Source organism: Anguilla rostrata, chromosome 18 (assembly GCF_018555375.3).
Source record: "Anguilla rostrata isolate EN2019 chromosome 18, ASM1855537v3, whole genome shotgun sequence".
Taxonomy (NCBI): domain Eukaryota; kingdom Metazoa; phylum Chordata; class Actinopteri; order Anguilliformes; family Anguillidae; genus Anguilla; species Anguilla rostrata.
In genome coordinates, this window is record NC_057950.1 from 23,714,828 (window position 1) to 23,729,897 (window position 15,070).

Below are 15,070 nucleotides of genomic sequence, written 5' to 3' on the forward strand. Positions count from 1 at the left end.
TGAACAGTACGAAACTGCTCAATTATTTTCCCAGCAGCCCCCCCTACCCCTGTCATCCCCCTCCTGCCACCCCCCCACCCCACAATACTAATTGGCCTCCGTTGAAAGCATGAGAAATGAAAGAGTGTATAGATGCAATCTCTTTGTTTGATATATTTGGGAGATGTCTAGTGTCCAAATCCCTTTGCGTTGACTTTAATTATTCTGAAAGCTAAATCCTATTTACTTTCCCCCTTCCCGAGCACCGATTCATTTAAAGCCCGGGACATATTGTAGTTCAGATTGATGATATAAATCACTTTCCTGTTTGAAGGACCTGCGAGGAATAATGGAAAGGGTGTGTGTACGTACGTGCGTCCGAGTCTGTGCACACGTCTGTGTGTGCCAACCTCTCGCGGCTGTCGGCGGTGATTGACAGCGGCCCCGGTCTCCAGAGCCCCGCCTCCAGGGTGATATCGCCAGCACGCAGCCTCGGCTATGAGTGGCAAACAGGCTGGCAGAAGGTCTGGCAGGCTCTTCAGACGTAGCCTTATCTGAACCGAGGCTCTCTCTCCCTCTCCCTCCTGAATTTGATAGTGTCAGAACTCTATTTTTCCCAATTTCTTCGTCCTCACAAAAAAACAGCAAACAGTCAACAAACCTCAGCCGTTCCGAAGGTGGCAGGAGAATGGCAATGCTCAGATTAAGCAGATAGCTATCAGTGTTTGCTCAGCACACCTTCTCCCACATCAAGCGAACTGCATTCCTCTCCGCTCTCTCTTTCCCTCGCTCTGTTTGTGCCCCCCCCCGCCCCAACCTCACCAAAAACTAAAAGAAGAAAACAACAATAATCCTTGTTTTAACACTAAGTGTGTCAAATCCATAAGATTGCACCCTTAGACAGGTTAGCTAGATATAGTTCAGTCTAGAGGTGGTCTCTAAAAGTGAGTCATTCACACAATGGTGGTAAGTTGTGGAGAGGATCACTGATGCGAAAGACGAGAAGTCTCCTCTGATATCTACACGTCACGGACGTGTTAATACGCAGATCTCCCGCTCAACTCCCAGAATGCCTGTGTATGTGTACGTGTGTGTTTGTGTACAGTATGTGTGTGCATGTGTGTATGGTCATTTTTTCAACAACATCTTATAAAGACTACTTCCTTAGCTTAATCATTCACTTAATGTGACCCTTTCGTCATTGAAAATGTCCTGAATGTGTTTCATTACTAACTATGTCAATGCGCGTTTTTCCCACCGTCAGTTCTGGTGAGTGCAGGTGTAGAATGCGTAGCTAACTGACGTAGCGGAACCGTCGCTGCCGGGGTAATTGGCTGGGGATGGAGCTGGAACACCGGCTGCCCCACTGGTATCGAGTCTGACACTTCTGCTTTAATGTGATAGTGTTGTTATGCTTTTGTTTGCGGGTTGGTAGTCGCCAGAGACCGGCAAGGGATGGATACTGAAGCTCTTGCAGGCTGGTGAACACGTAGGTCTGCGCTATGTAATCTACCTGAGTTGTGCAGACGTACTGGGGGACTGAGAACGCCTTGCGCACACAAACTAAGACTTTCCCGACCGGTCTCTTCTCACAGCCTGTGTCTCGGCCAGTGCAGTGTTTTACGCCTGATCTCATCTCATCCAACCCATCCCGTAGAGCGGAGTGCGCTCAATCCCCTTAGGCTGTTTCTGCTCTTCCGGGGCTCGATACCGATGGTTTTATGGCTTGTCTTTACACCCATGTCTCAGAGAGCTAGATCGCGTCAGTGTGTTGAAGCCACCGTGTGTGCTTTCTCTTTGATTTGCTTGGTGTTCATTTGATGCGATGTACACCTCCTTGGTGTTAGATTTTTTTTTTTTTAAGCGAAAAGATGAAAAACTTATACACAGAGATCTGTAGAATTCTGAGGGACGCTGAAGAGATTCCACGCATTAGAACGCAACTTTAAAGTGGAGGTAAACAAAGTAAATGTTCATTCGACACAAACTAAAAAAAGCACCTTCCTGAAGTTTCAGAGTTAATTTTATTTTTCTCAGACACAATAAGGTTATAGACTGATACACTAATGAGGATGTTCTAATGTGTTAATTTGAATATCAAAGTGTCTCTGATCATTGTGTTAGAGAAAACAAACAGGGCATAATGATCCATTACCCCGCTAAGACATCTTAAATATTCTCTGCTGTTTCAGTTGTTCATGGATGCTCTTCTGTGAGTAATGCAGTATTTCTGAGACCACACACCAAATGTATATCACAGAGAACACACTTTCTCATGAGCTAATGGCTATATCATACACACTCCTGTGAGCTAGACACTTTCCCATGAGATAATGGCTATATCATACATATTCCTGTGAGCTAGACACTTTCCCATGAGCTAATGGCTATATCATACATATTCCTGTGAGCTATACACTTTCCCATGAGCTAATGGCTATATCATACATATTCCTGTGAGCTAGACACTTTCCCATGAGCTAATGGCTATATCATACATATTCCTGTGAGCTACACACAGAAGGCCTTATTGAGAATTACAGTGGAGCTAGTGTTTCTCAGTGGAGGTACTCCTGGACAATAACTGTAGGTGTCTGGTGAGTAGCTGGGAGGCTACCATTAGCTATCCCGCGCTTAAGCCTGTCCTATCCCTGAGGGTAGGAGGTCAATGTTGCTGGCCAATGTGGGCTCCCAGTCACCTAACCACAGAACAAACTCCAGCTAGTCAATTCTAGGCTATATGGCTCAGCCTCTGTTTGTAAAAATGTCTCTTTTATGTTTGAAAATGTGTATGAAGACATGAACTGAATAGTGTCATTACTCCATTGGTGTTTTCTGGAATACACAATACTTTGATTCATATGATCAAGTTTCATTTTCAGGGCCTTCTCATACTGTCATGTAAAGCTTATAAATGCGTTTCTGTCAGTGATTTATTTGTGCCATTTTCTTGAAAGTCATTAACAAAATGATACTGGGCAGAATTATATTGTTGTTAAAACTGTGTGAAATCTGAAGATTAAGCTATTTTGAAATCATTCTTTAAAAAATGTAATTATGTTCAGTCATGTTTTATATTAATGTTAGAATATTACATCAGCATTTACAGATTAGTCTGGTGTACTCTGTTCAGTGTCATATACCAACAATCAAAAACTGTACAAGAAAATGTATTACTTTTTTAGCATCCACATACATTTTTTTAAATTATTGAAAGATATTCTTTTCTACTTTCTTATATTTTGAGAACTAATTTAAAATATCTTTTCTCCTTTTTGATATGCAGACAAATTTGACTAAAATCCTAGCTATTTCTGTCATTCAATTTAGAGTAAGCTGTATTCTGTGATAGCCAGAATTATTCACTGTATGGTAGCATGATTTTTCATGATCTCATTTCAGTTGTAAATTATCATCAGCTATGAAAGACGGAGTACTGAGTTAAAAAACAAACCCTCTCTTACAACTCACTTAAAAACACACAGTTTGGCCCCCTCTTACACACACACACACACACACACACATTGTTTGGCCCTTTCTTACACACACACACACACACACACTGTTTGGCCCTTTTTACACACCTTACACACACACACACACACACACACACATTGTTTGGCCCTCTCTTACACACACACACACACACACACATTGTTTGGTTCTCTCTTACACACACACACACACACACATGTTTGGCCCTCTCTTACACACACACACACACACACATGTTTGCCTCTCTACACACACACACACACACATTGTTTGGCCCTCTCTTACACACACATCACACACACACGTGTTCTTACACACACACCACACACACCACACCAATTGTTTGCCCCTACACACACACACACACACACACACTGTTTGGCCCTCTCTTACACACACACACACACACACATTGTTTGGCCCTTTCTTACACACACACACACACACACACCGTTTGGCCCTTTCTTACTCACACACACACACACACACATTGTTTGGCCCTTTATTATTACTCATACAAACCGGCAGTGTTCAGGGCTCTGGGGAAACCTCTCTAGTTTACGCATGTTTGTATGTAGCGTTGCGATGTGTCAGACAGACTGCGCCAGTGTCAGGATTGGACGGAAGCCCTGCAGGGCGATGGATAATTGGCGGAAGCGTTGCCCAGGTTGGGAGGGTTTCCATCGCCCGGGTAACCCCGCCATATCGCTTTCCAGCAGCCCCTCTCGTTCAGTCAGACGCATGCCAGCTGCACGTGCCAGCTGCGTCCGTAGTGCCGCCGCGTGGCACAGCGTCTGCGCTGGCGCGGCGGGCAGATCGCAGAGTGGAGTCAGTTCGACTGCGGCCATTTTGGACGAGGCTTGCGCCTGCCCTCCTCCTCCTGAAGAGATACAGCTTTGGGACAGGCCAATGACTGAATGCTGTATGGAGTTACAATGCCACGGTCACAAAGCGCCGGTGTATTCTTTATCAAGGAATTATGGACGCTCACTCCGAAGCGCTACCCAAAAAATATCGCAATTAGGTTTTCCTGAGACTTAAAAATAACTGTCACTTCTCAGTAAACCTAATACCTCGAGTGGCCTTCATTTTAACTGTAGGCAGTGGCCATGGTCTTTTGGTGCCGGAAAGATAGCAAATCAGCTCCTGCCTGTGAGTTTTTATCGTACGAAGAGCCCCTCCCCCCATTTTTCAACTTCTTAGAGTGGATAAAGTTCACAGAACACGACTGTCTCCGATGTCTTCATTATCGCTGGCAAAATGTTCTTCATTAAGGGAATGCTTCCATGTTGGCGAGGCAGGTGCGAACTGCGTGTGGTTTCAGATCAAAAGAATAAAGGTGTGGGAGGCGATGTTTACTTGAAGTTTGCCTCGTTTTTTTCCAGCTCATATTGCTAGCATCTGGAGTACCTTTCCTGGATCATAAATATGGATATTAGTCTATTACTAGAGATATTTCTGTGGAAGATATTAGCATAATTTCCGCAAATTTAAATTCTCCAAAGGAAGACGGGTCTTTGGGTGTGGTCAGAACATTTTCAGTCCACGCTGTTGTTATGTATGTTAATAGCACGTTCTTAAACAGCCTGCTATGCAAATGTGTGTCATTTCCAATACATTTCAAATTTATATTAATTGAAAGCAGTGATCTCCTGCAAAAATGAAGAAAGAATGAAGCATATTTATTTCTGAATTCTGCCGGAAACATCAGATGCTTTTTAAACATAGGGAAAAAATGGGCAGCAAATTCAGCAAGCAACGTAGCTGAAAAATGTCACCTCTCATTTTTTCTGGGAAAGATGGCACCAAAGAAAAATGAATGGGCGTTTTAAAGAATATAAATAGATAGTACACCTCATTTAAGTGACTGTTTACCCCTCTGCAGACAATTAGATTTTAGATCTGTGTGTAAGGTTTGCATATTTATATCTATTGTGATTTGTGTCACCAGATTCAAGACAATCAACTGACAGCCTTTTTTTTTTTGCAATGAAGATAAATGGGAACTGCATAAATTATCCCTTTTTCCCTCGCCATGCTTTCAACAGTTCTAACATCAGCACAATACCTTTGATTAAAATTGAAATACCTCCCGACCCAGTTACTAAATATAATTAATGTGCCAATAGTATTCCCTTTACAGCTGGGAACTTACAAACATGTTCTAAATTGTTAAAAGATAAAGTAGGCTTCACCAGACCTGTGACGAGACCAGGTGTACTGTGGTTAAAAATTAGATACACCAGCAAAATAATGGATTTCATTACTTTGTTTGTGGTGGGACTGCCTTGCACGTACTGACCAATCAAATCAAACTATTCTCTGTTCACAGAATGGCATGAGCAATCGGGAATGATGCTCTGTTTACCTGAAAAGCCATCGGACAGTGTCATATAGTTCTGCTTACTGCTTGGTGGAGCAAGTGGTAGAGGTTGTCATGTGCACCATATGACATACCACTTAGTCCTAAACATGTTTCTGCTGCAGAAAGCACAGTTTCAATATCTGTCTGATAAGTACAAATATGGCATTCCTCTCCCGAATAACTCTCAGTGGACAATTAGTATCGCCTCTCATTCAGCTTAAAATTGGTTATGATTCAAACTGTCTTCCTAACATTGTGGGACAGGAAAACCATTCTGAATTGTAAATGAGCTATTATTAAATTAACCAAGTCTATAGCACCCTACTAGCTGCTAGAGTTTATAAGCTGCTTTCTTATTCAAGATTTTAATTTGCTCACTCTTTCCCATGCAACTTTATTATATTATATCGTATTTTTTATTTTTTTCAACGGCTTCTAAAATTTCCTCACTACTTAGAGGAGACACTAAAGAACACATTCCTTGTTTCAGCTGGTGTTCTTGCCTCCTTCAAGCACAAAAAAGTTGTATATTAAATATGAGATGGAACAGGGGATGGTAAAACCATGTCTAGCACAGAGAGAGAGGGAGAGAGAGTGAATTGGACACTTCAGGGAAACTAACAGTGGCTCAGTGACAGCCGCATTACAGGGACACGAAAGCACCCGTCGGGAAGTCAAGACAAGTACCCACAGATGCTCTCCGGAAGGACCTCCAGCAAAACTTTCCAATTTCCTCTGGAGCATGTGAATGTGTTTTCCCAAAGTGTGGTGCATTCCCAGACCTGGCTCTGGCTGCTTGGCTAGCTGATGGTCTGTGAGGCTGGTCAAAGTCTTGGATGATCCAGCCTCTGGAAAGCCTGCTGACGTGCCAATCGCACACTGGGCTGAGAAAAGACTGGCAAACGGAACACCGGGCATGACAAGGACAGCCAATCACACGCAGGGATAGGGGAGGACAACCAGTGACACACAGGTGTAAGGGAGGACAGCCAATCACACACAGGGAAGAGAAGGACAAGCAATGACACACAGGTGTAAGGGAGGACAGCCAATCACACGTAGGGATAGGGGAGGACAACCAGTGACACACAGGTATAAGCGAGGATAGCCAATCACACGTAGGGATAGGGGAGGACAGCCAATCACACATAGAGGTGAGGGACTACATCCAATTGCACACGGAGGTGGCATTTCAATCCTCATGTCAAACCTGGATTTTTTGTTTAGTAATACCTTCTGCAGTGGTAAATCTGCGATACGTCACTTGCAATTCTTATTTGACATATAACATGTAATACCCACATGCTTTATTTGTTGAGCACCTTTCTAGCAGTACAGCACAAAGTGTTGACAAGAGGTTAAAATAGACAGAATGTAAGGCAAGAGAAATAAATAATAAAACTGCTGTAAATTAATTATCAGGAAAAAAAGTAAAAGCAAGAGGCTCAAGAATGTACAAGTCGCAAAAGCAATTGAATGAAAGTTTAATTTTAGAATGGTTTTTAAAGAGACTTCTGCAGCTGCTCTTGTTTGTATTGGGGAGCTGTTCTGGGAACTTTGTCTGGGGAAAAGTCAGGGAACTTTGATTGAGTAAGCTCAGCTCTCTTTGGGTTCCTCCTGGATTCACAAATCACTAACAGTGCTTTTCTGGAGGTGATGTGACAGGAACTCAAGAAAAGAAGCAATTTACATAGTTTTGGAACCAACTTTAAAATGGCAGTCAGTGCAATGAGCAAAAATCTGGCTAAAGTTCACTCTTATTTTTTCTTGTAAGCAGCCCCACTGCTTTGTTTTGCACTACAAGGTCAGAGCTCATACAGGTACTTAAACCAGGTAAAATAAAATGATGTATGATTCATCAAATGGTAAAATTGACCAGATTTTTTCATATTTTCCTTAACTCGTCAAGGCATGAATGGAACTGATGACCGAATTACAGGTAACATGTAGACAGAGAGCAAAAATGGCCCTAATATGGTTCCTTGAAGAACACCTCAATATAATGTAATTGCCGCTGATTAGGACACATAATCAAAGACCAAGATTGGGTATTCTATTGCTGAAAAGTAAGAACTAGCTCAGTGCAGTTCTGTAGATGCAGACTTTACTTTTCAGTCTATTAAGTAGCATATAACGATCAACAGCAACAGATCTAAGAGGGCTATGCTGTAGCATTGACAGCATCTGCATTTACTTTAACCAATTATCATTTTCTACCTTGAAAAGGGTGATGGCATCAAAAGCCAGACTGGAATTTTTCAAGACTTGAGGATATTATTTCTGTTGCTAAGCGACCAGCATTTTTCCAGCATTTTAGAAATAAAACATTGAAATTTGTCTATAAAGTATTCAATATTCACAAAAGTATGTCGATGTTGTCACCTTGCCTAAGACTGAATAGATGGCTTTAATCACTAATCTTACTCCTGCTAGCCTTGCAGCTAATACCCCTGGACTACCGGTGGAAAGTTTGCCTGAGGCATTTTGATTGACTGACAGAATCCTTACAGAGCACTTTGCAATGAGCACAGCCTGAAGAGGCAGTCATAGTGGGTATGATATTACAGATTATATTGTTATGTCTACGAAACCTCTCAGTGAATATTTTTGAGGTAAAAGGTCGGTGAAATGCCGTTCAGGAATTCAGGTGAAAACTTGGCTACATTCGATTGAAAATGAAAGTTTTCTAGCCGACTAGGACATAGGCTACAGTACCTAGGCAGTATCCAGTATATCCAGTAAAACCTGAGCTATGTTGGGGTTAACCTTTTCCTTTTATGTCAAACCTAGATTTCCACCTCTCCAAACGTCGAGATTCCAGCTTTTGCTCACTGGGGTGTGAACTGTATTGTTTCTTTATCTTGGCCAAAATACATTACGGCCTTTCAGTCAGGATCAAATTTCTCTTTACTCCCTACTAGGTAGGTCAAAAGTATTATATTTACAAACTAGATATTCAAAATTCCATCTTTATTGCTTGAAGGAATTAAGGAAAGATCAAAAACTATTACTGCCTGTACGGTGAAGAGTGCTTAACCTCAGCTGTCTCCTGTTCTGCTTTTCCACAGCGGTATGAGGAGCGCAAAGCCACGTATCATGAGGTTGTAGATTAGAGTCCCAGGTGGGCCACTGCTGCTGTGCCCTGGAGCAAGGTACTTAACCTGAATCGACCCAGTAAATCACCAGCTGTATAAATTGATTGTGTGTAAAATAAAAATGTAAACTCTAAATCGCTCTGGATTGGAGCATTGGCCACATATCTAAATTTAACAGCAAGAAACAAGATCATTAAATAAAAATGAAAAGTGGTGATTATATTTATGTAGATATACCTGTTTATTAAGTTTATGGATAACATTAATTTAATAAACTGATAAAAAGTATTTTCATGAAACTGAAACTGGCTTTGATGCTATCTGCATTGGTGTGCTGCGTAGATGTTGTCTTTGACAACACCACTTCATGAATGTTCAACACAAACGAGCTATTCAAAGTGACAAAGCTTTAACAATGGCTGAATTCTCAGTCGTAAACACACCAAGCTGAACATCTGGCCTGTAAATAGAATGTCTGTGGCCAGGTTTGGGTGTGGCTGTTTGGGCCCTACCGTGGCTGCCTTGGAGAGCGCCTGAAGGAGATTTATTATACCAAACGCTCTCCTCAGAAATGGAGATTAGGCCTACACCATTTGTTCATCAGAAATGAACTACTTTAACTTCACATCAGTATACCTACTTACCATCCTCTTCAAAGGAATATGTTTATTTAAGTAGCTGCTACTTATTTTTTTAATGAAACTATTTGGATTACAACCTTCCTTCTCAAGGACGTGTGGAACAGGTAGGACTCCTGGGTTTTTATATTTTCGGCTGCATGGTTTCTTTTCCTTTTTGCGTATTGATTAGGTTTGTTTTAGATCATTGCGAGGTCTTTGTGACTGGAAGGATATTTGTTTTTCTTCTTTGGTGATATTGCTACTCCGTTCCTTCCTCAGAATTTGTGCATGTATCCAGGGAGGGAAAGCCAGAATCTAAACAACTAGAGGGGTGGAAATCTAGGTTGAGAGACATTGTTACATGAATAGACTAGCCCAACATAGCTCAGGTTTTACCCATGTATGTAGCCTGGCTACATTCTAGTCAGCTAGATAACTTTCAGTTTTCAAGCAAATGTAGCCTGCTTTTCACCTGAATGTAGATGGCTTCTCACTCACTTTTTACTATCTTGTCACAACAAAAAAATGTTCCCTGGGTACCATCACCTAATCCTGTAATGCATTGTCTGCCTTGCTTTATATCTTTATATCCCCCAATATCTATATTACAATTTTAATTAAAGTCATTGAAGTCAAGATTGGGATATGAAAATAGGCCAGTTTCCCCACACCCAAGCTGACTACCTCCACTATACGCTAGCTGTTTATCAGAAGGTTGGCCGCTGAGCACGGTACAGTGTGTTTGCCACTGGTTGGTACAGTCCAAAGCAATGCTTAAAAAAACCCCCCATAACAGGCTTTCAAGCCGAAATGAAAATAGCACACCCGCTGAGAAGAACACAAGGTAAAAAGGCAGGTGGTGGGGAGGGGGGGGGATGTGAAAGCACTCCTCGTTACAGTTCCACAATACATCCTTTTTATTTCTATTCCGTTCGTGAAAATTAGGCGCGGCGCTTTTGTTGGAGACAAAGCAAAGGAAGCATGGCTCCGGGGGGTTGCCGTATCGACGAGCCGGGGTCAGCGCGAGCCGCTAATCGACTTCACGGCTCGCGCTGAAGACCGCGGGAACATTTCCCCGCGGCGAAGGGAAGTGAAGCTGGTCATAATTCGGCGATATCTGGAGCGGGGTGGGCTTCAGCCACCCTTTTCAGCCCGTTAATGGGAGTTAGTTCCAAAACAAAGCGCTCTGGTTTTTGAAAGGCGGTATGTAAATGGTTTCAAGGGACGCGCAAATACTGCTTGCGGGTTCAGAGATGCTTCACTTTAAACCCGCTGCGTTCTCGGGACTACGAGTCCAGAGTTTAAAATGGCTCTTACTTCAAGAAGTTCAATTCATTTATCTCTTGAAGAGCGCCCTGAGTTTCACGAGGGTTTCCAGGAACTTGTCGTGGTCCACGTAATGTGCGTAATGTGTCTTGGGCTCACGGCCTCTTTCGAGACGTGTTTTGAGATTCGAAGAATCTCTTGAATGTGATAGTTTCACAGTATTCACATAGTATGGTTACCACAGAATCCATGGTTTTAAGTACAGAAAAGCTATGACAGAACATTGCATGCATTTCCTTCCTCCCCGTCATGAGATATGTACATAAGAGCATGACGTTGATGGATATTTTTCTTGCGTTTTTCTCGCATTGCTTGGACGCTGCTGTGCCATTATGCGCTGAGAAATGGGTAGACTCAAAGCTGTTTGGGATTTTGTTCGAATATGACTATTTTCTTTTCCATTTGTTGGAGACATGACCTGGGTTCATTCCATTTTCCATGACAACATTTTTTGGCTGCGGAGGCCATCAAGAGTTTTTGACATTTTATTTTCAAAATGATTTGCTATAATCAGGGGCGTAGGAGTGAGTTTGACATTTGAGGGTGGGGGGTGGGTGGGCACATTTGCTCCTCAGCCCCTACCCCTGCACAATAAATATTATAATTAGCAGAGAAGTTCATCGGTTCCACCAGAGCCAGCTATGGGTATTAAAGATGCAGACACATGCTAGCCTCATCCATTCTCACCTGCAAAAGTTGGCTTTGTTCTTCCTTTATTGTTCTGTACGCATGTGAGATATCTCCTAGTAAGTAATAGGCTAACAGTAGACAAACTCAAGATGGCACAAGAATGAAAGTATCTTCTTTAATATACGTAATTAAACCTTATGTAACCCTCTGATATTGAAATGCATCACAAATGTTACTCATAACTAACACATAACTAAATGCATAAACGAGTAAGAAATGTCTTACACAGAGTATGAGGTACAGATAAGGCATTCCAACTGAACAAAGTTTAAGACTCTGCACCTCAACACCACATCCCCCTCTCTACCCATCTACTGCTCTACCCATCCAAACCCTCTGACACATATGGAATCTATCGAATCTATCAATGCCTATTTATTTACAATCTCTGAAAATATGACATAGAGAAAGGCAGATAGACAGTTTGTCCAATTGATTGGTTGACTGGTGTCCTGAATAATATGGTTGTTGTTACAGTCCTCAGTCGTGCAGCTGGTTTAAAGTGTGAGTGTACATTCACAAGGCTCCTCTCTATTTTGTACCTGTAAGATGCTGGGTTTTTGTTCAACGGACGCAAAACAATGTATTAATGTGAGCGGCTGGGGAAATGGCCGAATGAGATGGTAAATGGGAACTCGGGGCTCGTTTCTGATTCAAAATATGCCACACAATGAATAAAGACTGCGGACATCAAGCCCTGATCAGGGTGCTTTTGGGACGAATATAGGGCTTCATTATGATGAACTGCAGAATTTCAGCCATCTTATAAAAGACACAGAAGTTCTGTGGACCTCAGAGGCGGGGGAAATTTCAGAGTAACTGGAAAAACAAACAGCACCAAGAAAGTTCTTCAGTGGGTTGAAAAAGAAAAAAGAAAAGCAACGATTGCTTCCTGCTTTTACAACACTCAGATAGAACATGTTATCTGTGTTTTTAAGATTTGCTCTTGCCTAGCCCATTAGCGACATGGCATGGGGTCTAATAGCAGCGCTTAGCACTCCATGACACGTCTGATTATCACCTCATTTGTTGAATTGCTGCGCCTACCTGTAGTTGGTGAACATGGTATTTCTCCTCGGAGAACTGTTTTAGTGATGTTCTGAATGTGTGCCTTGCTCTGAAGCAAGGTCATTAACAGACAGCGGACATTTTAGAGGTCTCTCGAGCGAAATGAATCGTTTGAATATTTGTCCTATTTATTTCCGCACTTCTTCTTTTTTATGCGTCCCCCAGTATACTGTTAACTTTACGTGCTTTTAATGCATATGTTCTCATAAAATATAGATTATTCAGACTTGTGTTTTTGCCTCCCACTGCAGAAAATTGCTTTTTATTTCAATGTCATACTTAGAAATAATGAAATGTAATGACACGGGAGATGCACTGTCCAATAACGTGTAAAGCAATATAAATGAATGAGGCGGTGTGTTTGTTTAATATGCTTCATTTGAAGCTTATGATTACTGGCGTCTGTAGACAAATTCAGCACCTACTTCCCCCCTGGTGGAATACAATAAGAAAGCGGTACTCACTTTTCATTAATGAAAAATAACCTCTTGGCTGTGTGTCTGCATTTTTGTATTGAGTGCTGATAAAAAATGATCAATATTTATTTCATAATTAAGTGATTATGCGGTACAGTGTATGGATTCATTGCCTGTAATCAGAGAGAGCCTGGGTCTTCAGGCCTGTAATCTACATGTACATTACCAGATGATCGCTGATCATCGACTTCTCCTGTAAACATGTTATTCATTAGAGATAGTAATTGATAGTATTTAAGCATAGTATTTGTCTTAATGAGAGTAACTGGAAACAATAGCTGCATGTTCCATAACATTCTTCATTTTTTTAAAGATATTATTATTATTTTATTTTATTATGGCTTGAAAAGTTTAATTTAGTGCTCTGCAGAAGATGAATGCCCGTCTAGGGATTCTGGTCGACATTGATTTTTATTTTATTGATTTTTATTGTGTCTTCAGATCCTAGAGCACCTCAAAGCAGTTTCTAAGGATGAGACAAATGCCAGACTTAAAAACAATTACAGAGCAAAGACTACAAAGACAGGTGTGTGGAGTTTTGAGTCTGTGATTGGCCTGGGCAGGGAGTTCCACCAGGTGACTGAAAAATTGATCAGCTGCCCTCCAGCCTCCTCAGGAGGAAGCTAACAGGCTAGCGGCCTTTGCTCAGAGCGAATGGCACAATGCTATCAAACGCTAATAAGACTGGCTAGCGCGTCATTTTCCAAGTCCGTCTCGAATTACACAGAGTCAGTGTTTAAACAGAGCCGGTTTTGTTGAGCTGAATCCGCTTCTTCTATAAGCTAAGTCGAGGGTATTTAATGGAGAGGTGCTCTGCGTTCCCCCACGGTCTGCGTAGCCGTGCGTGAAAATCGGCCGACGTGTGGCCGTAAAGCGGCGCCAGGCCGCTCGCTGTAACCACGGCGATGATGCTAATTAGTCTGAGGCTCGACACGTGTAGGGATAAACGAGCGAATGTGAATTTATTGCCGTGTTCGAGATGCGCGTGGCATGATGGCCCAGAATGTTCTGGCGTCTGAGGGGGAGGAGGCAGAAAGTGTACACATTCCTCAGCTTGTTGATAAAATGATAAAACCTCTTGAATCTTTAACGTGCATTTGGCCTACATTCCCCCCCCCCCCATAAGATGTTAATGATGGGGTGTGGGTATGCTAATGACTGGCCATTCTAAATTGGGAGAGGAAAAGGATGGGGGACACCGCAGAACTTTGCTCTTAGGGAAAAGATAAACTTTTAAAATTACAAGACACGTCACTAGACACTAGACAAAAGTGTATCATATTATTTGTGTCTTGATCAATAAACATGACCACCTCATGTCCTGTTCTGTTTGGTCGCTACAAACCAGAATCTATTTGAAGAACTGCACAGCCTCTGTTTAGCTTTGTCATCATGATGATAAACCCTTCTGCTCCTGATGCCTCTCTCTAAGTTATTGTGTATGTAGAGTAGAAGCCCAGGTCCAGCCACCAAATGAGAACATCTGACTTCATATCGTCAAATACAAGTAGCCTGTTCCTGATCAGCATTCTGTTCAGTATGGTTCTGCCTTGAGTGATACAGTGGGTGTGTGTGTGTTGGTTTATCTGTGCACATGTGTGTCTTTGTGTGTGCACGTATTTGTTTCTGTGTGTGCGTGTTTGTGTGCGCACGCATGTGTGTGTTTATTCTGAGGTTGATCGTTTGTGTGCGTGTATTTTCCACACCCTGTCAGAGCCCTGTATTAATGGGAGAATGGTGAATGTCTGTGTGATAGAGCTGTAAAGGGAGTGGGTGAATGTGTGTCCTGGTGTGTGGAGCATGGGGGTGGAGCAAAAAGTGCAGTTGTGAGAATCCATGATGAGGAACAGACGGTGATAATTACACACTGTGAATCTCATCAAGGCGCAAGACGTCCCTTTCCTGCACCATTCACACCTTTTTGTTTTGGAGGGGGAGGGGGAGGGGTGGGGGGGG

The 15,070-nt window shown here is 42.2% G+C and overlaps 1 protein-coding gene across 1 annotated transcript in view; it reads left to right on the forward strand.

Annotated features, from left to right (window-relative positions):
• The first annotated feature begins 9,453 nt into the window (after positions 1 to 9,453).
• The window catches only part of si:dkey-103j14.5 (isoaspartyl peptidase/L-asparaginase), a 236,651-nt gene continuing 231,034 nt past the window's right edge, over positions 9,454 to 15,070 (forward strand). Inside the window, exon 1 of the mRNA XM_064317171.1 lies at positions 9,454 to 9,679. The gene's annotated coding sequence lies outside the window, so the exon portion shown is untranslated. The remainder of the gene's footprint in view (positions 9,680 to 15,070) is intronic.